At 35.2% G+C, this 25,330-nt stretch overlaps 2 pseudogenes; one reads left to right on the plus strand and one right to left on the minus strand.

The window, feature by feature from the left end:
- Window positions 1-846: 846 nt before the first annotated feature.
- Window positions 847-3,686, plus strand: LOC149528676 (protein NRT1/ PTR FAMILY 2.13 pseudogene; annotated as a pseudogene).
- An 18,373-nt stretch (window positions 3,687-22,059) lies between these two features.
- LOC149528677 (large ribosomal subunit protein uL2x pseudogene) lies at window positions 22,060-22,624 on the minus strand (annotated as a pseudogene).
- Window positions 22,625-25,330: the final 2,706 nt, after the last annotated feature.

A 25,330-nucleotide genomic window follows, 5' to 3' on the forward strand; every position in this document is an offset into this window, starting at 1 on the left:
ATAGTGAACAAATAAGTTGATCGAGTAAATGCTTAAATTGTACAGTGAACAAATAGGTTGATCAATGAAATACGACTCATCTACAAAGGGAAAAATTAGTTTCATTGAACCGCATTATTTTCTCCAAAAACCATAAACCTAAACAATTGCTCTAATTCAGTTTTGTGAGAAATTATGAATCTTGTAATAAATGCACAATCATGAAACATAGAAAATTTAATAAATCTTCAAGTCTGCTAATGTACTAAAAATGAAAGCATTTTGTGTACTTGGAAATCCATATCAAGCTGCATTGGATATAGATGTGGAATCAGTAGCGATGGGGAAAGAAAAATGATCGAGGAAATTTCATCAATAATTTGAGGAAATTTCATGAATAATTTGAATAAGTTTTATCTCAGTAGGAGTAGCACTAGTAGTATATGTTGTACTTGCTTTTGAAACTTCAATTGTTGATATCGGAGCCATTTGATAGAGCTTGGTGTGTTCTGAATGGATTTGAAATCCTTTGTTTCTCACATTTTGAAAAGCAAAAAAGTGCCCCCAACACCTACGAGGGTGTAAGCAAAATAATTTGGGACAGGTAGAGAAACAGATAGGTTTTAACTCCTCAGCTTCAAACAAAACGATATTAGATTTCAAAACCAAGAGCTGAATCTCTGCTTCTGATTCCACATATTCTATGTCGCTAGAGTGGACATTGATTCAAAAGGGACTTCAGTTTTCCACTCTGCGGAGGTTTTTCCCAGGAATTATGCTGAGATGGAGCATAAATTTAAGGTTTATATTTACTCTGACGGAGATCCGAACACATTATCAAACGCCAAGAAAGCTGACTGCTAAATATTCGATGATCTCTCTCCATTGGTTGGGGCATTTCTTGCAGATGCATATCTTGGCCTCTTTTGGGCTATCTCCATCGGTTCATTACTCTCCTTTTCTGTAAGTAATCCATTATTTTAATTACATGGCCTTGAGCTTTTATTTGTTAATCTATAATTTCCCATCTACATGTTTGATATTTTATGTCTACTACATTTGAACAACATCAATGTCTTTAATTGTACCACCTATAAGTTTTTAAGGGTTTACATCCAATTCAAATGATTTTTTTGTTTCTCAAGTCATGTATATAATTTTATCTCGACATTTCAACATACCCAGAATTTGTATTGAAAAAACTTCCAAATATCTTTCAACTTTAATACAGAATTTGTATTGAAACAAACTTCCAAATATCTTTCAACTTTAATACAGTATTGTTCATTTTATTAGCATGGAAATTGAGCTGGATTTAACTTTAGGATTGTACCATATGAGTAGTTTTTGATTTTCTCCCGAGTTTGTGAGTAATTGGGTGTGTGTTTTATTTCAGGCAATGATCATTCTAATGCTGACGGCCATTATAGACTCCTTGAGACCACCTCTATGTGGGCCCCAATTACAAGCTTTGAGAACATGTATTGCTCCCACGAAGAATCAGTATGCAGTTTTGTATCTCTATTTTGCGTTAACAATTGCAGCATCGGCAGGGCTAAGATACAATTCAGGGACTTTTGGAGCAGACCAGTTCGAAAAGGGTAGCGGAAAAGGAATGAGACAGATTCAGAGTTACTTCAGCTGGTATTATTGTATTCTGTTTGTTTCAATCGTTTTAACCTTCACTCTAATTGTGTGCATTCAATCTAGTGTAAGTTGGGCATTAGGGTTTGGGCTGTGTGTGCTGCTGACAGGAATATCAATGATTTTCTTCAGGGGGACAAAGCTGTACAATCATGTCCTTCCAGAGGGCAGCCCCTTCACAGGGCTTGCCCAAGTCATAGTAGCCTGGCTCAGAAAAAGGCATTTGCCATTGCCACCCAATGAAGAGGAGTTATACAAGGGAGAAAAAATTGAGTCCGGGCTTCCCCTTATACATCAGCTCAGGTATTTTTCTCGGACCTCTATTTTGTAATAGATTCGAAGAATTTTAATAGAAATTAATTTAAAAGGTCTTAAATTTAAGTCTTCTAAACTTTGATAATAATTAATCCCAATTTTGACCCATTAGTCTGGTGTAAACTTTAAGACAATATTATCTTTATTTATTTTTAATAAATATGCAATCCAAGATAGGTAATGAAAAAAGTCAGGCATGTTCCTATTAAAGTATGCAATTCTGCAGACCCCAAATATCCTTACCCTAAAAATAAAAGGACGCTTAGAAACGATAAGATAGGAGTCAATTTTGAACAAAGGCATCTTATTTTATCCATTGTTGAAGTTCAATGTATGGGCCATGCATGGATATTCATGGTTATCAGCTCAACATTTTTAATTAAATAAAAATTGATGATAAGGATTCTAATTTTTAAATGTTCAAATGGTTGTTGTAAACCAGGTTACCGCAAAGAGATCAATACAATTAAAAAGTATGTTAACAATAAATTGAGAATTGACAGAGCCTAGTGACGGTCCTGCAAGACAAATGTCCTTAGCAAGATTAGCAATGGTTAGAGGCACTCAGTAATAGGTGTTTTGATTATGTTAAAAGTTCTAAAGGTTATAACGATAGCGGTAGGTTTGTGAATATATTAATCATTTTGTTGTAATCTAGAGATTTGGTAAATTTTAATTATTGCAAAAATCTTAGTCTTCAGATTGAAACAACTTAAGTTTATGGTATTATATATCAGCTGTATTATCTACTGATTTAATAAAAATAATAACTAATAATAATAATAATAACACCTCAACAATTCTATTTAAAATATAACTGAAGAGTGGCAATCACTCACAAGTAGCTGTCTTCTTAACACCTTGAAAAATTAGATTATTTTATTCTAATTCTTTTCAGTTGAAAAATATTGAATATTCAATATAGAGAGATTCACTTATAAAAACCTACAAATTGCTAACAGGTTTCTCAACAAAGCAGCCATTAAAACACTAGAGGACTTTTCCTCAGATGGGAAAATAGACCAGAACCCATGGAGACTCTCCATAGTTGATCAAGTGGAACAATTTAAATCCATCACAAAAACATTGACAATATGGTCCTGCACAGTCATCCATGCCATCCTGTATTCCCAGCAAAGCACATTTTCAATGTTGCAGGCACTGAAAATGGACAAGCATTTGGGTTCACATTTCCAAATACCGGCGCTTCTTACATTGTCTTCAATCTACTGGCCTGTGCAATAACATTGTCCATCTATGAAAAAGTGGTGGTTCGTTTAGCAGAGAGAAAGGGGATAACAATAATACAAATGAGAAGAATAGGGACAGGAATGGTTATTGGCACACTAGGAATGGGTGTTGCTGCCAATGTTGAGAAAAAGCGTCTCAATGTAGAAGAAATATCAGCGCTGTGGTTGGTTCCTCAACATGTGATAATGGGGTTGGCGGAAGCATTTTTGAGCATAGGGAAAATTGATTTCTTTTATGCAGAATTTCCAGAAATAGTAGAAAGCATAGCTACAGCTCTAGTGGCTGCAGGACTTGCAGCGGGATACTACTTGAGTACTTTGTTGATCAGTATCATTCACAAAAATAGCGATTGGCTTGCAAATAACATAAACCAAGGTCGTCTTGATTACTTTTACGCTCTTCTCTGCATAATGGGGGTCTTGAATTTTGGCTGTTTCTTAGCATGTGCTCGCTGGTATAAATACAAGACAAAAATCTATGTCATGTCCCCTGCCTAAAATAAATGGGGTAGATTATCGTTGCATTTCTAAACGGTATTATTCTTGCTACAAGTTCAAATCAACTTAAAATTGTATTGCAGTATATTTGTGAACATGAAAGATATATAGATCCATGAATTTGACTTAGAAATTACACATTGAATAATGATAACAATATCATAAGATCTTGTTGGGAATTTTTGCTATGCTTTACTGTTTTTGTAATGATGTTTTACTATTTTTGTATCCGCTTCTACTTTAATTTGAATTTTAATAATTTTGTTCAGATTTCTATAAGATTGTCTACTGTATGCATTGTCTCAACAAAAATCAGAGTTTGATATAATCTCATATATTTATAATCTGAAAACTAATTCTTTTTTACTGTTGAAAATTTCTTAGATCCATTTCTCATGAGTGAGAGAAATGAAAAACCAGATAGAGGAAAAATTAAACTAAAAGTAGTAATGCTAAATGAGTTAACTCTTAGCTAGCACATTTAAGCAACTAGAAGTAAAGATTCCACTTGAATTCAAGAAAACAAAATCTATAACTTTCTTTAGCAATTAAAGCTTGTTAGTGCTCAAGGGCATGCCATTGATCACATACATTTTCATACTCCCCAGCAAAGGCAGGGACTTGAGCTGCATGTAGCTCTTATTTGATAAGGAACTATTACAATTTTATATAATGAGTGGACCAAAATGAAAATTTATAATATAAAAAAGAAATTTAAAAGTCTGATCTGCCAGAATCAAACCAGCGACCTAAGGATTTTATGTCCCTCTACAGTCCTCTGCTCTACCAAGTGAGCTAAGATCGAATTGTGATCATTGTAACTTAATATTAATAATTACAAGAAGGGGGCAAAACACACAGTGGCATGCAATTGCAGATCATAGAATGAGAATAACAGAATCAGATTCAAGGCTGGGTTGTTTGTTGTATATCTAACAATCTTCTATGGCCAATTACTCATCTCTTCCTTTAACTAGAAACTTAAAAACATGTTTACAACTAATATTTAGATCATTTTGCTTTCTTTTGGAGGATATGGGTGAAGGGATAGGTTTATCTTGACCTGGAATTGGATCATTGAGGAAATGGAAGGGTGATCTTGATCTTTCTTAGGAAATCAAACCTCGATGGGACATGGAAGGAAATTTTGTGCTTGAGATGGAAGGGGATCATCATGTATAAGGGTGATAGGGTTGACATGAGGCTCAATGAGATCTTGATTTATTTTAGGACTCATTTCTTTGCTTTTTGAATCATCCTATTGACATGGGCTATGAAATCCATCATGTGTAGGAAGCTTTGAAAAGGGATCAATATATAGACATGAAGGATATGTTCTTTGAATTGAATTCTTTGAAATGGGATAGCTTAGAGATGGAGGACATAATGAGATTTGGTCTAAGACTTTGGATTCATGAAATGTACTTGTATCAAGAATGAGACTAGCTTGAAATTTTTTTATGGATAACCCTTGGGAGGTGTCATCATAGGAAGTGAAAGTTGAGGGTGATGAAGGAACACGCTCTAGTGAATGTTTGAGCGATGAAGGAGTCGAGGGAGACATTGATTTTTTCTTGAAGGTAAATTTCTTGGAAGGACATTGGTGTTGCATCCATGTGAATCTTTTGGGATGGACCATTGCTATAACATTTTTTGTGGATTTTCTCTATTTGGTTGATTTTTTTGGTGATATGGAATTAATATTTACATATTGTACATATTTGTTGAGTTGAACATGTTCACTGATCATGTTGGTTTGACATGAAAAGGTTGGCATGTTTGAGTTGGTGTTTGTTTGAGACAAACTTGTTTTTGATTAGTAAAACAGGTTTTACAGGGGTCCTAAAACCCAAAGATTTATAGCATAAAACAACTTAAAATAGAAAAGAAAGAAAAAAAAGCTGCCTCAAAAGGCCAGAAACAAAAAGGCCCGAAGCCTGAGAAACAAAGGCCAGGAACAGAGCCTGGTGGGCAAACTAGTGCCCCTTCTTTTCCATTGCCTACAGGGTTTCTACAACGTCACTTTCCTTCTGGTTGGCCTCTTCCTCCTAGATCGTGGGGAGGAAATGCATCTAGTCCCCCCGAATTTCCTGGATTCCAGTCTGTTTCTGAGGATCTTCTTGGCTAGTTTCGTGCTCTGTACTCTGCTCCACGTTCCTCACAAGACCGACATTGGTCAGATAGTCCTCCAGATTAACAATGTTTTCATTCAAGGTATGGAGGGTATCCACAATCTGTTTAGTCACAACCTGGTGGACGAAATCCAGCCTTTGGACCTTCTGCTCGAGCTGGGTGATTCTATCCTCCTAATTGTCTCTGGGGTCCTGGCTTCTATCTTTTTCCTGTCTGCCCACCTGGTCTTTACTACCTCTGGCCTCATGATCCTTGACATCCCTCCTCTTTTTGGTGTGGTTGGACCTATCCTTTAGAATCTCAATTTCTTGAAAAAGCCACTTAATGGAGCGCAAATTGTCAATCGGGCTGTTCTTTGCATTGTTGAGAAAGTTGAAACTCGTTTCATGAACATTGTCAGAGAGAACCAAAAGAGTTGGGTCAAGGAGCTCATCATAGTGGGTGCTACTGTCGAGATCCCCCAACACCTAGATTTTAGTAGGTTCTCTAAAAATGCCCATACTGATACTATCCATATTGAAATTTCTCCAGGCTCTTATTGGATTTGTGGACATAAAGTAATTTTCATCAAACATTGTTGAAGACCAAATTATTTGTGGACTTGGTGTTGGTTGGATTGTTTGCACAAAAGGTTATAAAATTGTTGGAGGATCACTTGATTTAAATGGAATGGATATTTGTTCAAATTCATGGTGTGGACCCCATTAGATTATTCCACATGTTAGTGAAGTGTTTGGTGGAAATACCATGTTGCACATGTCATTTGAAGTAGATGAGGCATGTTTTAAAATAGGATTGCATTGATTATGTTCAAGGTCTTCATTGATGAGTATTTGGTTAAGTCTTTTATTTTCCTTTGTAATTTGTCCAATAAGTTTTGGCATTTTTGATGTGTACATGATAGATTTTATATGAGATTCAAAAGAACTTTGTACTAGACAATATAAGGTTGGCCATGTCATGGGCCCATTTTATAATGGATCCCAATTTATTTTGACCTTTTTGGAATCCTTGTATATTTTGTTTTGCAACCTTTTGAGAGGGAGTATGTGAGATTCAAGTGATTGATCATAAGTTTTTTTAGGTGTTGTATGTCTTGAATCAAATGAAGTAACACCATGCAAGGTGTATGTCATGTTGGGTAAATAACCTTGTGTTGAATCAAAAGGTGTTTGTGAGGTGTCCACAATGATTTAGTCAAAGACTTCTTGTTGTTACAAAGGCATGCCTTGTCTTAGTTGAAAAGCATTTGTGTGGACATGATTTTATATAAGTCTTCTTTCCTCTCCAGAGTTTGTGACTTTCAAATGATTGGCATGATGTGTAAATGTGTATTATAAAAGGCAATATAGTTTTCTGTTTCGAAGTAGCAAGTCAATTATTCATCTTTCTGGTTATCCCACATAGACACCACAGAGGATAGGAAGAAATATATGAAGTAATTTCTTATTGGACAACAATATTTAGAAATACCATCACACAAACTTGATGAGACATTGTTATAGTGATGAAGATAGATGGTATTAGTAGAATATGAAATAAGAAAAAATGCAGAGTAAGATGATGGAAAAAATACAAGATAACCCGACTACCTCTGATACATTAAAAGTGGGGCAAAGAATTATTATTGTCTCACCCCATGCATATGAGTAATACCATGTGGAGCATGGAAAGGATATAAAATATAATACTACTAAGGAATTAAAAGTGGAAAGAGACTAAAAACAAGAGCTGCTATATAGCTAGAGTCCTGCCTTTTGTAAAAAATAGAAATGGAGGATTTGATTATTTAGTTCTTGTTATAATGTTATAATATTTGGAAGGTGATAACTATTTGTTATTGTTATATTAGTTTCTTCTTATCTATATATGCATTTAGTTAATATCTAAAGAATAAAATAAACCATTATATGAATAAGAGTGTTCAAAGAGCATGGTAGAATAAAATAAATCAATCATACGAGGACTAACTTGGAACATGGTGACAAGAAACTCAATGTTGCATAGACTAATTTGGAATATGTTGGGAAAAAATTCTTGCATTGTTAGAATGTGACTCAAAAAATAAGCTACAAATCTTGCATTGTTACAATGTGACTAAAAAATATAACTTACATAAATTCAAGTTTGTGTCATGTTTTCACCTTTTAGTGAATACTCATTGGATGAACTAAAGTTCTCAAACAATTCAAAGGATTTAGAGGCCATGGAGAATCTAGATATGAATAATTATATGGGGAGTTTTCTTTGTGACATATTTTACGTCAATGCTTCTTGTGACATCAAAGAGCATTCAAAGGATTTAGAGTCCATAGAGAATCTAGATATGAATAATTATGTGAGTAATTTTCTTGGTGACATATTTTACTTCAATGCTTCTTGTGACATCAAAGAGCATTCAAAGGATTTAGAGTCTATAGAGAATCTACATATGAATAATTATATGGGGAATTTTCTTTGTGACATATTTTAAGCTTCTCATGACATCAAACAATATAGATATGCATAATGATATGGGGAATTTTCCTTTTTGACCTATTTAACTTCAATTCTTCTCATGACCTCAAACTATGGATGTTCAACTTATTTAGAAAAGTTACACTTTGCAAATAGTGATGTAGTAACCAGACCCTAGATTATCAAAACTACAATACTCTTACCACAAGCATTCTATGATTTCTCAAGAATTATATATAATTGAAATGAAATTTTTATAGACGTTTCATGACATGTTTATCTATCATCCCCATTAAAATTAACCTTTTTGACATGTTTATCTATCCTCCCCATTAAAATTAACCTTCTTGATCATTCTATAGTTTTAAAGAAAGAAATGCATACATATAATCTCCTCCCTATAAATGATTTCTCAAAAATTATATATAATTGAAATGAAAATTTTATAGAGTTTTCATGACATGTTTATCTATCATCCCCATTAAAATTAACCTTTTTGACATGTTTATCTATCCTCCTGATTTTAAAGAAAGAAATGTACACATACAATCTCCTCCCAATAAATATAACCTTTATGACTATTCTATGGTCTAAAGAAAACAAGAAAGCTATGAGACTTTTCAACTCAAAATGACTAAGGGTATGGACTATAGTCCATTGTGTTCTAAATCTACTCAACAAGAGGATTCAATTTTTAAAACTTGAAAAAATGAAATTAAAAAAATTTGGCCACAAATTTACTCAACCTAAGATTGATGTGAGTAATATTTTTAAAGATATATATAGGACTACACACCACTCATATAGGGGAGGGGTTGGAAATTAAGAATAGGTATATAGAGAGATAGAGCATATTGGAATTAGGTTGAGGAGAATCACAAACCAATCACACATACTCACCTAGTTACCATTCGAAGGAGACCCACAGAATGCTACAGTCAATGTTGATGGATAAAGGGCATGTTTTCAAGATAATCAATTCACAAGAGACTTGAAAAGATAAGCATATGCAAGAAAACCTAAACAAATTATTTCAAAGCTTGTAAACATTATGCAATAGAAAATAATATAAGTTTAGAGAAATAATGCAATAGACTAAATAAAAATCGTGACAACAAAGAAGTGAAAAATTTAAGATTATCATATCGATGTACAAACATTACAAATGAGCAGTTACATTATAATCAAATCAATATTGTAACTTGGGTGCAAAGGTTTTAAATGAGATCATAATAGAAACTATAGTTATCATTTATATCAATATTGTTGCAAGTGTGTAATCTCGAACTTAAGATAGAAATTCTATCACTATACAATGCAACTATAGATCACCAATGATCACATCCAGTCCTCCTTAAAGAAATCAATCCAACCTTTTGTATAGGAGGTGTGAAGATTAACACTATTGTAGTAACTAATTATTAATATCCTATCATAAATGATTATTAAATTATTGAAAATAAATTCATAACTAATATCAAAAAATAACACAACTGCAACTTCACCAATAAAATGTGAAAAAGAAATTCAGAACACAATGAACACAATATTTTTGGACAAATCATTCCTAGAAAAACCTTTTAGGGAAAACCAATTCTACAAATGGAAAATATATTAACTTCAGCAAATCAAAATATACAAAATTCTTTGCCTCACACTGGCAGAATTTAGACAACCTCCTACTTACTCTTGCCAATATTTTCGACTGCTATCCCCAACGCTATCACTACGTCCTTGCTAACACTACAAAACTATTTTCTATTACTACAAACTCATTTTCTAACACTCCAAATGGTTCTACAACTTCTTGTGTTCCTCTTTTCTATTCACCAAATGCCTCCCTTTATTTACTTATTACACTTACTTAAGTTTGCTTAGGTTAATGCATTATTTAATTATTTTGCATTATTTTATTATTTTAATTTGTGAGACACTTAGGAGTTTGTGCACCTTTTTGAGTTATCATGTTGACAACACAGGAGTATGCAACTCTATTTTAGTACATGGTGTCTACAACACTATTTTGCATGTCACACCCTTGTAAGCTTATCCTCTGATCACCGCACTTACTTCCGTACTTAATGGAGGATAACCCATAGCTGGTGGACATGTGCTTGGTTAAATGACTTATCATGATGCTAATTACAAGGCATTCTAGATGTATCTTAGAGGCCTTTATATATAGGCACTCCTAGTGTACTTTTACATTACATTGCATGTACAATATATTGCATGAATTATGGCATATTGACTACATTGTCATTCTGATCATAGTCACTCTTTGGTCTACTGTTTTCTTGTGTTTGAGTTTTTAGTTCTTGGGTGAATTTTTCTCTCAGGAAAATTCTTACATGGTATCAGAGCAACTTGGAGACTTTCTCATCACATAGCCATTCGAGACCACACTTGCTTCATCACCTCAGCTTGAATTCGGAGTGCTGCAAAAATTGGGAGCGTCTAGAGCCAAATTTGACCTTGCCATTGCATCTGAAATGCTAAACTGGTGAAAATTGACTATAAAAATGCCTATTTTGGCCTAAAGTGGACCGTGAGGAAAATTTTTTTTGCAAATTGAAACTTGAAGGCCCCGATTTTCAATCAGGGTATGGTCATTTTTGGATCTATTTAATTAATTTTTAGATCTGAATTTATTTTGTCACTACAATTAGGGTATTTTCAGAATTATTGTTGGAAATTATTGCCTTTTTTCAAAATTATTTCTTGTCAGAGAAATTTATTTTATGGTACTGGGTCATCACACCCTAGCCCGCAGATTATTTTATTATTTCGCAGGGGTATATTTTCATTCTACAGTGACCAGACTATACAACACTCGATGAGATCAACCGACCAGACCGACATCATACTTTACTAGCCAAAGCCCAACTGAATATCCGGTGGCTTCTTTCGCTTTGCATTCACCGCAATGTTTTTTTTAAAATAGCACTTAAAGCACACCCATATTGAAAGTGGGATAATGGACACACCACTCATCACTCTTTTGTCCCTCACTTACGATAAATCCACCGTACCTGTAGAGTCTTCATTGACAACACTTGACTTCTGGCATTGAGGGCCTGTTTGCCATTGGCCTTTGCACTATTTCTGATAGAACTAGTGGATCTCGATAGTCTCAAATCTTGCCCCCAAAAATCGTGCATTTTCGACATCTGATTTGAGATTCCCAACACCTCTATGAATATTCTGATAGCCAATTTGACGTTATCAAGCAAATCCTAGTGGCCATAACTCTCCCGCTCGCGTTTGAGGTTTCTAGCACATTGTCTGACACACTATTTTGGTAGAATTTTGGCAATGTTTGAGCAATCCCTCTTGTGCCAACTTTCTACACATGCACAAACCTTTTTTGGTGTCGCAGACACATTTTCAGCTGTGAAGGACTTTCCTACCCATGCTGCAGTTATTATTCCGACGATTCAAGTGTTCAAACACTGGCAGATATTCTGAGAACCATCTAAGATTCCCTCACCCGCCGCTTTATAATGGTGATTTAACTCCTTCCTGCCATGTGGAGACTTGCAAAACCACCATGTGGACTGCAGCCCAACCTCTAGACTTCAACACGTGGACAGTTGCATGCCACATGGCCTTGCAACCTCACCAATCGAAACTGCCACATGCCACATGGAATTTGGCCTTTTATGCCACAACCTCATCCGTACATTCTATACAGTACAAAAATTACAGTCAGCAGCCCTGTCATCTACCATGTCACCGTAGGGTGCAGTTTTTTGCTGATGTCATCTTTTGTTGAGGTTAAAATTGATAGCCATTTGACCATCATTCCTAGGCATTTTATAGCTACAATGACGACCATTTGATCGTCAAAGTTAAACCAACAATTTTTGATCCAAACCCCTCTTTAGATTGCATTTCAGTTTGGCAACCTGACTTTGTGAGCCCATAACTTAGACATCTAGACTCCGATTCAGGTGCAATATTTTTAAAAATCAGGTAAACTTTTTTGAATTTTCTAGTAGTGGTTTTTTTTTCTAGTTTTGGTGCATAGATTAAGCAGAAATTGCATTTTTTGGTGATTGTACCTACATAATCCTACGTTTTGCAACTTCAGAAGCTCCGTACAGGCACATCTGGTCACTTTTTTGAGTTTTTTTTTATTTTAAAGTGCATATTTTTTTTTGTTTACTTTTTAGATCTGAAGTCAGATTCTAGTGTTGTGTGGACCAATTTCTCACTTTCAGAATGAGGCCTTTCTCGACATTGTAAAGCTTTGGTTCTTTTAACTTCACACAACTATTATATATGGAAATATATTGCATGGAGTAGATTAATAGAAAAAGGATATAGTCTATATTTTGATGGTACAATTACTAAACCTACTAATGCTAAAATACTCATTGATTGGCAAAGACAAGACCAATAGGCTTTAGGTGTAATTAGGAGTTGTGTACATGGGGATCTTCTCTTTCACATTAAGAATTGTTCAGAACCTAAGGAAGCTTTGGATAAACTTGAACAGTTGTGTGGTAAATTGGATGAAGAAAAGGGATTTCAGATTGAAGATGATCTACTTCTCTTGGATCCTAAAAATTATGATACAATTCAGGATTATATCATCAAAGTTAATGAGTATAGGGCACTTCTCAAAGATTGTGGTAATCCCATGAAGGATGATAGATTTATTCATCAAATCCTAAAGAGGCTACCTTCTAAGTACACCAACTTTGTTTCAAGTTTAATACTCATAAATTGACCATGGGATCTACTTACAAGAAGCCTTCCTTTGATGCATTTGTAGACATGTTGATTGTTGAACAATCTCACTTGGTGGATTTTGGACTTCTCAAGTCATCAAATTCTAAAGCCTTGGTGGCTAGTGATGATCACAAATCAAGTCAAGGGGGGAAAAGCAACAACAACAAGAAGCAGTGGAAATAGAAAATACAATCTAAGACACACCAATCCTCCTCTCAACAAAGTAGTTCTTCTTCAAACAAGAAAGGAAGTAATGAAAAGAAGGATAAACTCTTTTGTTCATACTATAAAAAGCCAAATCATGATGAGCATCATTGCAAGACAAAAAGAATCGATGATTTAGAAAATCTACTCAAGAAGAACAAGATTCAAGTGCCAAGTACTTCCAAGGATTCAACTCCAACCTCTTCCAAGGGTAAAGGTCAAGCACTTATGGCAAACACAACTTCTTTGGAATGGATACTTGACTCAAGTGCCTCTTACCACATGGGTTCTTCAAAGGAAGACTTTTCTTCATTGAAGCAGTCTAAGGTACCACACATCTTCATGGGAGATGATGCAAAGATGGAAGTTGAAGGGATAGGACATGTATAAATGGAAAATGGGGAATTTAAAGATGTTCTCTACATTCCAAATCTAAGTTCCAATCTCCTATCGAATTACCAAATCACTCACCTTGGAGATGGTCATAAGGTTGAGTTCCTTCCAAATTCTATGATGGTTTGAAGTCTCAAAGATGATTCATTGGTTGCAGTTGGAAAAGTCAATGATGAAAAGAGGCTTTATTCTTTCTCCCACTTTTTGCCTAGCAGTCCTTCCCAAGCCTTGCTAACTCACTCTACTTCACAAATCAACTTATGGCATGAGCAGTTTGGTCACCTTCACTTCCACTCTCTTTAGCAACTTTTCGCAAAACATATGGTCAAAGTTCTACCTAATATTAGCTTTTCTAAGGGAGAATGTTCATCTTGTTTAGTGGATATGAATCTCAAGGAGAAGTATGATAAAGGGAAGTCTTCTCGAGCTCCAGTTGTTCTTCAACTAGTTCACATGGTATTAGCAAGACCCTTTGTAGTGACTTCAGTCAGCCAAGGCTGCTACATACTCATATTTCTTGATGAATTTTCAAGATTCACTTGGGTCTTCTTCCTTCATCATAAGAATGAATTGGTTCAGAAGCTTCAAGAATTCAAGACTCATGTTGAACACAAGTCAAGGAAAGCCATCAAAGTACTAAGGGTGGACAATGAGAACAAATATGTAGACAGAAGGCTTAAGAACTTTAGCAGAATTAAGGGGATTGATCTTCAGAACCAACTAGCATTCAGTCCGCACAAGACAGATGTTGCAACTATGAGGATTAGGACTCTCAAGACCATGGAAACTTGCATGATTAAGGCCAAGTCTCTCGATCCTACACTTGAAGTTGAAGCCATTAGAAAGTGCTACTCACATACTTAATAGGTCTCCTCATTCAGCCTTAGATGACAAGACTCCTTTTGAGGCATGGTGCGGCAGAAAACTAGTTGTGAGTCACCTTAGAGTCTTTGGTTGTCAAGCATGGGCAAACCTTTTTTCCAAGAGTTGCAAGGCACTGACACCTAGGCCTTGTACCTTTATCGGGTATGAAGACAATGAGAAGGCTTACAAACTTATGGATCCAGAGACTCATGAGATTTTTGTGGAGAAGGATGTTCACTTTGAAGAAAGTTCTCCCAGCTTGTCCTCTACTCCTCTCCGCACATCATACATAGTGGAAACTGATAGTGACACTAGCGATAGTGCTTCAACAGGTTCAGACACATGGAGTTCTGTCGACTGTTATAGTGAGATGTCACATTAGTCCAGTCCACATGCTTATATTGCCATAGTGAAAGGTCCATCACAGCATGGTACATCTTTTCTTCCAGCTCCAGCTTCACTTGACTTGGGAGATAGACTTGAGGACTTACATCTTCTCATTGATGAAGGTGATCCTTCTACAGTTGTTGCGAGGGCACACTCTGACCCTCATGTCCATTCTCTACATGATCAATCTTTATAGGTTGGCATGATTGTGGATCCTTATGAATAGAAATTAGTGGAGGTCGCTTTGCCAGTTGAGTAGACATATGGTTGAGTGGAACAGGTTCAACAAACATCCTTGACCGATCTGCCTTCGTTTGTTTCAGCATAGTTGGAAGGGGTGAACATCAGCATTAGCACGAGGATACTTGAGCAAGTTTCAAGGCCAGCATACACCTTTAGTAGTGTCCCTTTTCCTTTGTTTCTTCCTAAGGGGAAGAACACCATTCTGCATTCTTGGACCAGCTTCTTCATTGGAGCGATTTTCACTTGTTGGCATTCTTCATTTTGGGGGGGTGGGGGGGGAGCCTATTCTGTCTCTCTTCCTTGTCTTATTCTCTTATGTATATATTAGATGTATGTCATAATGGGGGGATCTTCATTACTCCATCCATTGATGCATCCTTATTTATCTCTCCTTTTTGGGGAGGGTTTTCACCATGAGATTTCCCCTCTTTCCCTGCTTTATGGGAGATTTGCATTTTCATTATGTACATGGGTTCCTAATATGGCCTAGCAGTTGGGACCCATTATGTATCTTCATCCTAGTTTGTAAGCTTAAGTGCATTCCCCTACATTGCACTTAAGGGGGGGTGTTGGTGTAAATAAGTATTTACTTATTAGACTTACTTAAGTTTACTTAGGTTAATGCATTATTTAATTAATTTTTATTTGTGAGACACTTCGGAGTTTGAGCACCTTTTTGAGTTGTCATATTGACAACACAAAAGTACACAACTCTATTTTAGCACATGGTGTCTACAACACTATTTTGTGTGTCACACCCTGTAGGCTTATCCTCTCATCACTACACTTACTTCCATGCTTAATGGAAGATAACCCATATCTAGTGGACATGTGCTTGGTTGTATGACTTATCATGATGCTGATTACGAGGCATTCTAGATGTATCTCAGCGAACTTTATATACAGGCACTCCTAGTGTACTTTTACATTACATTGCATGTACAGTATATTGCATGAATTATGGCATATTGACTTTATTGTCATTCTGATCATACTCTCTCTTTGGTCTACCGTGTGCTTGTGTTTGAGTTCTTAGTTCTTGGGTGAATTTTTCCCTTAGGAAAATTCTTACAACCTAACCAAGAGGTTTCTAGTTGCTTCTTGATCAAGACAAGCTAACCAAGAATTTTCTAGTTGCTTCTTGTTAACAACCTAACCAAGAAGTTTCTAGTTGCTTCTTGATAACAACCTAACCAATAGGTTACTAGTTGTTTCTAGAAGGAGTCAATTAACTAGCAAATATTTGCTAATTAATCACATATGGATGAATAACTATCGAAGGTACTTAGACTAACACTCCCTCTTAGCGAGGAACCTATTTTGCATGACACCCAACTTATCTTTGAAGAAGATGAATTTAGCCTTCCCCAATCTCTTAGTCACAATGTCTACTACCTAGGTATGTATTGTAGCTACACAAGCCCCCATTGTACATAATATTTGATGAAGTGATATATGATGTCTATATGTTTAGACCTATTATGAAATAGTAGATTCTTAGAAAACTTGATGCAACTCAGATTATCGTAGTGTATCACGATAGTCTCAACCTTCTAACCAAAGAAGGCTACTAATAACTTATGAAGCCACATAGCTTCACATGTCACCATACTAGTTGCTATGTATTATGCTTCTGTTAAACTTAGAGCCATAGATTTTTTCTTCCTTTTGAACCAAGATGCAAACTCCTAATCCCAAATTGAAACAACACCCTAAAGTGCTCTTTTTTACATTGTACATCCAACCCATTCTACATTATTATAGCCCATCAACCTAATACCTTCACTTCAAATATATTTGATCCCATACTCAACTGTACCACACAAGGAATACAATACATGCTTGGCCATTATCCAATGCATTCTCTTTGGTTCAACTATGAACTAACTAAGAGAGTTGACAAATGTTATATTTGGCCTAGTGTTGACCAAATATATAAGCGAACTAATCAACTACCTATATAGACATGGGTATAGACATAGCTTTTCAATCCTCCGTCTCGAATCTCTTGAAGATTTCAATGTAGTATTTCCCTTGACCAAGGAAAATCTCTCCATATGTTTGCCTCACCTTTATGCCTAGAAAGTAGTGCATAAGTCCTAAATCCTTCATCTCAAACTCTTCTGCAATGTCCCTCTTGCAGTGTTCTATGAGCCCTAGTGAACCTATAAGGAATAAGTCATCTACATAAAGAACAAGAATGAGAATCTCACAATCAACCACCAAGTAGTAGAGGTTAGCATCCACTTCACTCTTCACAAAGACCATTTCTTGCAAGTATGTATCAATGCACTAATACCACACTCTGGGAGCTTGCTTGAGTTTGTAAAATGCTCTCTTTAATCTACACATGTGGGTCTCTTTGCTATGTGCTACAAAACCTTTTGGTTGATCTATGTATACCTCTTCCTCTAACTTACCATTAAGGAATGTTGTCCTTACATCCATTTGATGGATCTACCATCCCATTTGTGCTACAAATGAGATTGCAAGCTCTTAAAGAAGTATACCTAGCCACTGGAGCAAATGTATCCTCGTAGTCTATTCCCTCCTTCTAAGAGAACCATTTGGCCATGAACCTTGCCTTGTATTTCTCAATGCTAGCATCTGCACCATGCTTTATCTTATAGATCCAATGTGATCCAATGATTGACCTATCTATTGGTATAAGAACTACCTCCCACACCTAATTTTACATTATTGAGGAGTACTCCTCAACCATAGCATCTTGCCATACCTGATGTTATGCAACCTTCTGATAGCTAGAAGGTTGATTATCTACCAACTGACTAACTAATGCTGCATGGTCATTGAACTTGGCCGGTTGTCTCCACTGTCTAGTACTCTTCCTAGGAGCTCCCACAAATTCATGAATATCCCTTAGTGTCTCTTGAACCTCACGATTCCTAGTACCAATTGTAGAGAATGAAATATCAACCTCTAAGTCTTCTAGATTTATTTATTGTAGCACCTATTGCTCCATTGATGCAGGAGCATCCAGATGTATAAGGGCAATCCCGTGTCAACCAAAAAAATTTACTTAGACTTAATTCTTATTTCATGTGTTTTCATTTTTGGATACCCATTTAGGTCAAATAAAGGTTCCAACTCTCACAGTTCCACTATCAGTGTTCTAGGATAGAGTATTTGAACACCTTGAGATACGTGTAAATGTAAAAAAAATAGGAGTATGTAATTGAGCCATCATTTTGGTGAACAAGAAGGTGTAAATTGGCCAGATGAATGTAATTGTAATTTAGAGCATTCCAAAAAAAGAATCAGGTCAAAAGGCCTCACGATTTGAAAATTATCGCAGTTTTTTGGTTTTTGGAGACATCCTAAGAATGCTTCAAAGTCAGGTTAGGGGCATTAAATGACCTCAAAAAGGGTTGAAAAATGGGGGACGAGTGAAGCTGGTCTATTAGGCTATAGAGCACTTCAAGAGCTTTCTGAAAATATAAACGGTTCGTCAATCGGAGCTACAGTTCAAAAGTTATGCCTCCCGAAAGTTTGATTACCGTTTTTGGATTCTTCTAATTTTGCATTGACTTCTAATGCAACTTCTAGAGCCTTCTATTTGGTCGGTGGTTGCTTACTAGCACTTTCTAGAATGTATTCCTAATCCTTAACCCTCCAAGGTCTATTTAAGAACATTTCTGGCATTGTAAAAAGTAGTTTGGAGTGGAGTTTGAGAGGAGGTACTAAAAGGAGAAATTATCTCCAGACTTATACTGTTGTAAGCCCTTAGGGCATGTTTTGAAGTTTATTTTCTCTATACTGAATGTACTAGCATATTTTCATAGTTAATAAAATTTTCCCTTTTTGGTTGTGTCCATTCTATGCTAGGGTCGTGTCCCCATCATCCATGCTCTGTGGATCTTCACCACTTGAGCCTACACTTGTACTAGTAACTATACTTGTGCTTTCTTGTCCTTGCTTAGGCCTTGGAGCTTCTCTTGGCTACCCATTCTAATCATCTACTAGAAAATCTCTATACCTTCTAAATGCCTTTTCCCCCATGAACTTTACAATATGTCTAACAATAATTCTTCTAGTCCCAGGAACAAAAATCCTTAATGATTTTGAGGTTTCACTGTACCCAACAAAGTACCCACTCTCTCCAATCTGATCTAACTTGGTATATGTATCACCAAGAATATGACAATATGCCAAACTCCCAGATATTCTTAAGTGACCAAAATTTAGCTTCTTTCCTATGAAAGATTCTTCTAGTGTCATCTTCCCTAGTGCCTTGAGTTGAACCCTATTATGAATGTATTCTATTGTACAACATGTTTTTGCCCATAAGTAGTGAGGCATATCCTAGTCATGTAGCATAACTCTTGCTGCCTCTGATATGGAATGATGCTTCCTCACAAAAACTCTATTATGTTGTGGATTGAAAGGAATAGTCCACTCTCTCTTCATTCCTTCCTTGGTATAGAACTCCTAGAAGTTATTTCCTTTGTACTTGCCTCCATTTTTTGGCTGAAGAACCTTTACCTTCTTTCCTGTCAAGTTCTCCACTAGAGCCTTGAGCTCTTGGAATCAACTGAAAACCTCATCCTTGGTCTTTGAGAAGTATATTTAGGTCTTCTTGGAGAAACCATCGATAAAAGTAACATAGTACTCATATCCTCCTATAGACTTTGTCAATATTAGTACACATACATATACATGTACTAGATTAAGAACACCTTCAGATCTAGTATCACTCTTTGGAATAGATACTTTCACAAACTTCCCCAACATGCACCCTTTGCATGCATCATCATGCTCTGTGGTCATCTCTAGAACACCTATCACTGTCTCATGAAAAAATTTGAGTGCTCCATGATGAATATAGCCCATCCTCATATGTCATAGCTCTCCAAGATCTTTAGTATTAAAATTCCTCATGAGTACCTTAGGAGTATCAAACTGCAACCCATAAAGGCAACCACTCCTAACTCTAATAGTGATGGGTGATTTCCAATCCTTGTGCTTAATTAACACATGTGTCCCTCTAAAGAGTAAATTATAAACCCTATCCTAAAGAATAGCTATAGAAATAAAATTCATAACTAATCTTGGCACATGCAACACATGATGAACTAGAATTATCTTTCCATTCTCCCTCTAAAACTGAATAGTCCCTTTCCCAACTAGGTTGAGTTTGGACAAGTTTCCCATAAAAATCTAGATATTGGGGTTCTCTTCCTTATAACTAGAGAAGTACTCTCTAACTTCTATCATATGAAATGACACCGCATTATCTATATAGTAGATATTCTATGAGGTTGAGCTCACCATACAAGCTATAAGTGCAAACTCATCTTCCATTCCATTGGAGAGTTCTTTTGCACTTGCTGAAGTTGTCACCTACTTCTTGGCCTTCTTCCTTTATTGGAGATCACTGATAGTGTGACTATAATCATGACATCCAAAGAACTTGACCTTAGAAAGGTCCTTCTTTTTATTTCTTTTTGAATTGGATCATTTGCTAGATCCCTTCTTTTCTTTCCCTTTCCCTACTAGTGCAATGTTTTCCTATTCCACCTCAATTTTTGGACTCTTGCTGGTCCCATTTACAAAACTTAGTCTAAACTCCTCTAGAGTGAAATCAGCCTATAGTCAATCCCAACTCAATAAGGTATCTCACCCACTGATAACTTGAACAAAGACACTCCATTATTTAGAAAATCCATTTAGGGCTATTCTCAATAGCTCATCATTGCTAGTACTATCTCCAATAGCTACTAACTCATCCTTGACAAGTCTAAGCCTAGTGAGGTAACTTGTAACATCTTCTCCCTAGTTCATCTAGGTATTCTTCAACTTCTCTTTTAGAATCATCTTCCTATTAGTGGTAGCATTTTGATACAGATTCAGAATGGTGTCCCACATCTTCTTCACCATGTCTAGCTATAAGATATGTGGAACAATATGATTCTTTGCACCATCAAGGATACTCCTCCTTGCCTTGGCATCATCCTTATATGTTGCAAGCTGTGTCACATCCATTGGTATAGGTAAAACACTGGTAACATAATCCTTGATACTATTCTCTTCCAACAATAAAGATATTCTAGTCTTCTAGACACCAAAATTCGATGCACCATCCAATCTATCCCGATCTCTCAAAGTATTTGAAGCCATCTCAAGGGATTAAAGAAATAATAATTCTAAAAAGATCACACTAGGTTATATAAACCCTTAATTTCTTTAATAGGGAAAAACTGTTCTACCCTCAACACTACTCTGATACCATGTGAAAATTGACACTATTACAGTCACTATTTATTGATCTCCTATGGTAAACAATTATTAAACTACTAAAAAAAAATTCATAGCTAATATCAAAAAACAACACAACTGTGACTTCTCCAATAAAATATAGAAAGAAATTCACAACACAATGAACATAATATTTTTGGACAAATCGTCCTTGAAAAAACCCCTAAGGGAAAACTAGTTCTGTAGATGAAAAATATATTAACTTCAAAAAATCAAGAGATACAAAATTTCTTACCTCTCACTGGTTGAATTTAGACAACCTCCTAATTTATCTTGTTGATATTCCCCATTACTATCCCCAACACTATCACTATGCCCTTGCTAACAATGCAAGATTATTTTCTATTACTGCAAGCTCATTTACTGACACTACAAATGCTTCTACCACTTCTTGTGTTCCTTTGTTCTATTCACCAAATGCCTCCCTTGACCTTCCTTTTATACTACCTAACCAAGAGGTTTCTAGTTGCTTCTTGATCAAGATAACCTAATAAAGAAGTTTTTAGTTGCTTCTTGATAACAAACTAACCAATAAGTTTCTAGTTGCTTTTTGATAAAAACCTAACCAATAGGATTCTAGTTGCTTCTAGAAGGATTCAGTTAACCAAAAAATATTTTCTAATTAATCACATATAGATGAACAGCTATCCAAGCTACCTAAACTAATAGGAGGAGCATGTCAGCAGATAATGTTAGCATGCTCGATATGTAGATGTTCTACTGGATTAATTGCCACTCCATGCACCTTGGTCCAATGGTTTCTTTTGGGCCTATATTCATGTTAGGTAGTGCCAACTTTCAACATTGGTGCCTCGATTTGACCACAACCAGCAATCTGACCGATCATGGCTCTATAACTAATGATGATTACATAGTCTCTAGAGGCCTAAAAAAAGGAGCAATGATCTCCCCCATGTTGTTCTACATCACAAACCATGATGCCCTTAGGAATAGATCTAAGGACTAGCACATTTTCCACACCCAGTTTGGCCACTATAGATTCCTTCAGTAGCAATGAAGAGCTTGTGCTACACCCAATAACGTGTGGGATGCTTGAAGTTCACATGGTGAAGGGGGGTGTCACACCTAGGGTCTTTGAGGATTTGTGTGATGATTTCATTTAGGTACCCATTTAGCTCATGATAATCCAAATTGCGAAAGTGAGCAGGTCCCTTTATGTGCTTGGTATTTGATTCAAACACAAAACCTATTCCCTTCTTTTATACTCTTATCACATGCCCCATTTTCCCTCCGCAAATTCTATGAATAGCTGAGACTAACTCAATGCCCTAATCACTACAATGAAAGAATTACAAGCTCAGATTTATAGAAACTAGAAGCATACTGGACTATTTTTTAGGTGGAGATTTTTTCTAAGAGTGGTTTGATTAGTAAATACCATTAATCAAAGAAAGAGACGAATGCAAGACAACATTCAAGATTAAGATAATTCTATAAAAAAAGTTGGAAATTCCTTTGAGAATGTTAAATGGCCTTGCCACTCTCATGTGCACCATGAACCAAGTAATCTCTCCTACAAAAGTATATTTGTCAATCTTCAATGATACTATTTACTAACCCCCAAAAGAAATCAACAATGAGAAATCAAAAAATATATAATCATAACATAAAATAGTGCCCTTTCTTAGAAGAATATCATGAGCTTTCTTTTATGTTTCTTCACATTATTCTTCTTCTCCCAACCTCTTTTTATTATCGCAAGGACAACCCTAGAGTCAATGTACAAACATATTCCTTCTTCTCAATTAATCGCTCCATGTTTATATAGGCTTTGAAAAAAAAATGCAAAAACAATATGTGTACTCCTTGAAACTAGATTCATCAATTATGCCCTAAGAACCTTGTCACATTTGAGTAGCACAATTTGTGGCACTAATAATTTTAGGATGACTTCCTGAGAACACTAAGTTGTAGCACAAACACTTGGATAACTTGGATATCTTAAGGAAGAGATATCATCATCACCATTCATATAAGATTATTGACTGAAAAAATACTTGCATATACTTAATGAAATATTTCTCAAATCCTATACAATCGAGCAAGGGATATTACATTTTATGAAAGGAAAAAGATCAAATAGAAAACCATTTAAGATGGCTTACAGTAAAAGTAAACAAAACCATCAATTACAGATATATAAAATAGAAACTACAACAAAAATGGCTCACAACCAGGAAAGGAAAGAAATGTCCTAGTCTGATTAAATGATATTTACAATATTAGTCATAATCATTGATTAAGAAAGAATATAATAAAAAAATAGTAATAATTATAGAATAGTGAGTTTTCCTTATGTTTTAGGCTAGAACATTCAACAAGTCGAAGATGAAAGTGAAATGAATGAGAGATGTGCGTGAGACTAGAAGTCTTCTTTGAAGTTGAAAATTCTTCTATAGAGGATTTGGATTAGTGAAAGGCTAGTTGGCATTCTTAGAAACATAGTGGAAAAATTAATTGAATCATCAATCATAAGTGAGAAATCATCAATGGAGAATGATGATGAATGTTGCCTATTGTTGCAATGGTGCATTTCATTTGGGCTCCAGGTGTTTCATATGACCCAAATAAAATGATTAATAGGTGAGTCAATTTTAACTTTGTTTAGCTAAGCTTTCTATGTATGTGCAACTTAAAGCTTTAATTTTTTAGTTTAATTTATCCTCTACTTTTAGATGCAAAGAATCTTTCACTGTTTATCTTTTAAGGGGTATTGCGAAAAAAATATTTCATGCTGATTTAGATTTTGTAATGTGAGTATTGGTTCAATCAAGCACTATTTTTATGTATACTTTAGTTTTTTAGAAAGTGTGATGCAAAAACTATTCAACTCATATCAAAAACATTTTAAAGATAGTGAACATTCCAATCATCAACATGATTAAAAAATCCATGAGTTAGTATCTTATTGAGTCAAAACACTTTTATTATATATTCCTCCTATTAATCCTCAACCTTATCCTTACAAGAGAGAAGGGGTAGACAAAGGAAGAGTGTTAAAACTCAATGATATATTAATAGATTCTATATTCATGTCATGGTAGCAAGAAACAATTTTAGGTTAGTTTGTAGTTTATTAATTTTCAAAGCTTCTATCTTTATAATGTATGTGACAATACCTATTAATAGATACACAATAAAACCATTCTAATACTACAAGTGATAGTTCATCACCACATTTTAATTTACAGGGAAGTGGACTTTGGGAACTTATAGTTTTATTCACAACAGAAAGGAATAAATGCACCAAACATCATACACAATGAGGAATGGTGCAAAAAACTCATTGACCTAGACTTAGCCTACTTAATGAAATTTCTGCTAGATAGAGAATTAACATGGCTGAAAATTTATCTTCCATCTCATTTTTTTAGTACAATATAGAGATTAAAAGAAAATATAATCAAGAAATTTCTAAGGATTCTTGATGAAGCATATTTACAAAAGATTAGTAATTCTTATGGAGTAAACCTGGTAGGATGTTTAGTTAGATCAATATTGGATGATGATTATTAAATTTATTCTAAGGGGTATTTTTTTTTAATCATGCAAATAATCTATAATTTTTAAAAAGTTTTCTTAGATTTGGAAAACAATATATATAAATAATATACAATATGTTTCATTGGGATAAAAAAAATGTATATCTAAAATATTAGATTCTCACAATTTACATATTATTCCAAAGCTTCCATTTTGGCACAAACTAGAATGACACTGGTGAAGGATGTAGAGTTTGCCTTTATACTCGCTGAATGAATTTCTTTAGATGTACATTGGTGAAGGATGTAGAGTTCGTCTTTATACTTGCTGAATGAATTTCTTTGAGTAGATCTAAAGCCTTTTCAAAAAATCTATTTTGTGCATTATCACACAATCAAGGCACTCCATGAGGTCAAATCTCTTTTGGGTATTTTGTAAAATAATTT

Source organism: Cupressus sempervirens, chromosome 11 (assembly GCF_028749045.1).
Source record: "Cupressus sempervirens isolate cs-2001-9-10 chromosome 11, ASM2874904v1, whole genome shotgun sequence".
NCBI lineage: Eukaryota > Viridiplantae > Streptophyta > Pinopsida > Cupressales > Cupressaceae > Cupressus > Cupressus sempervirens.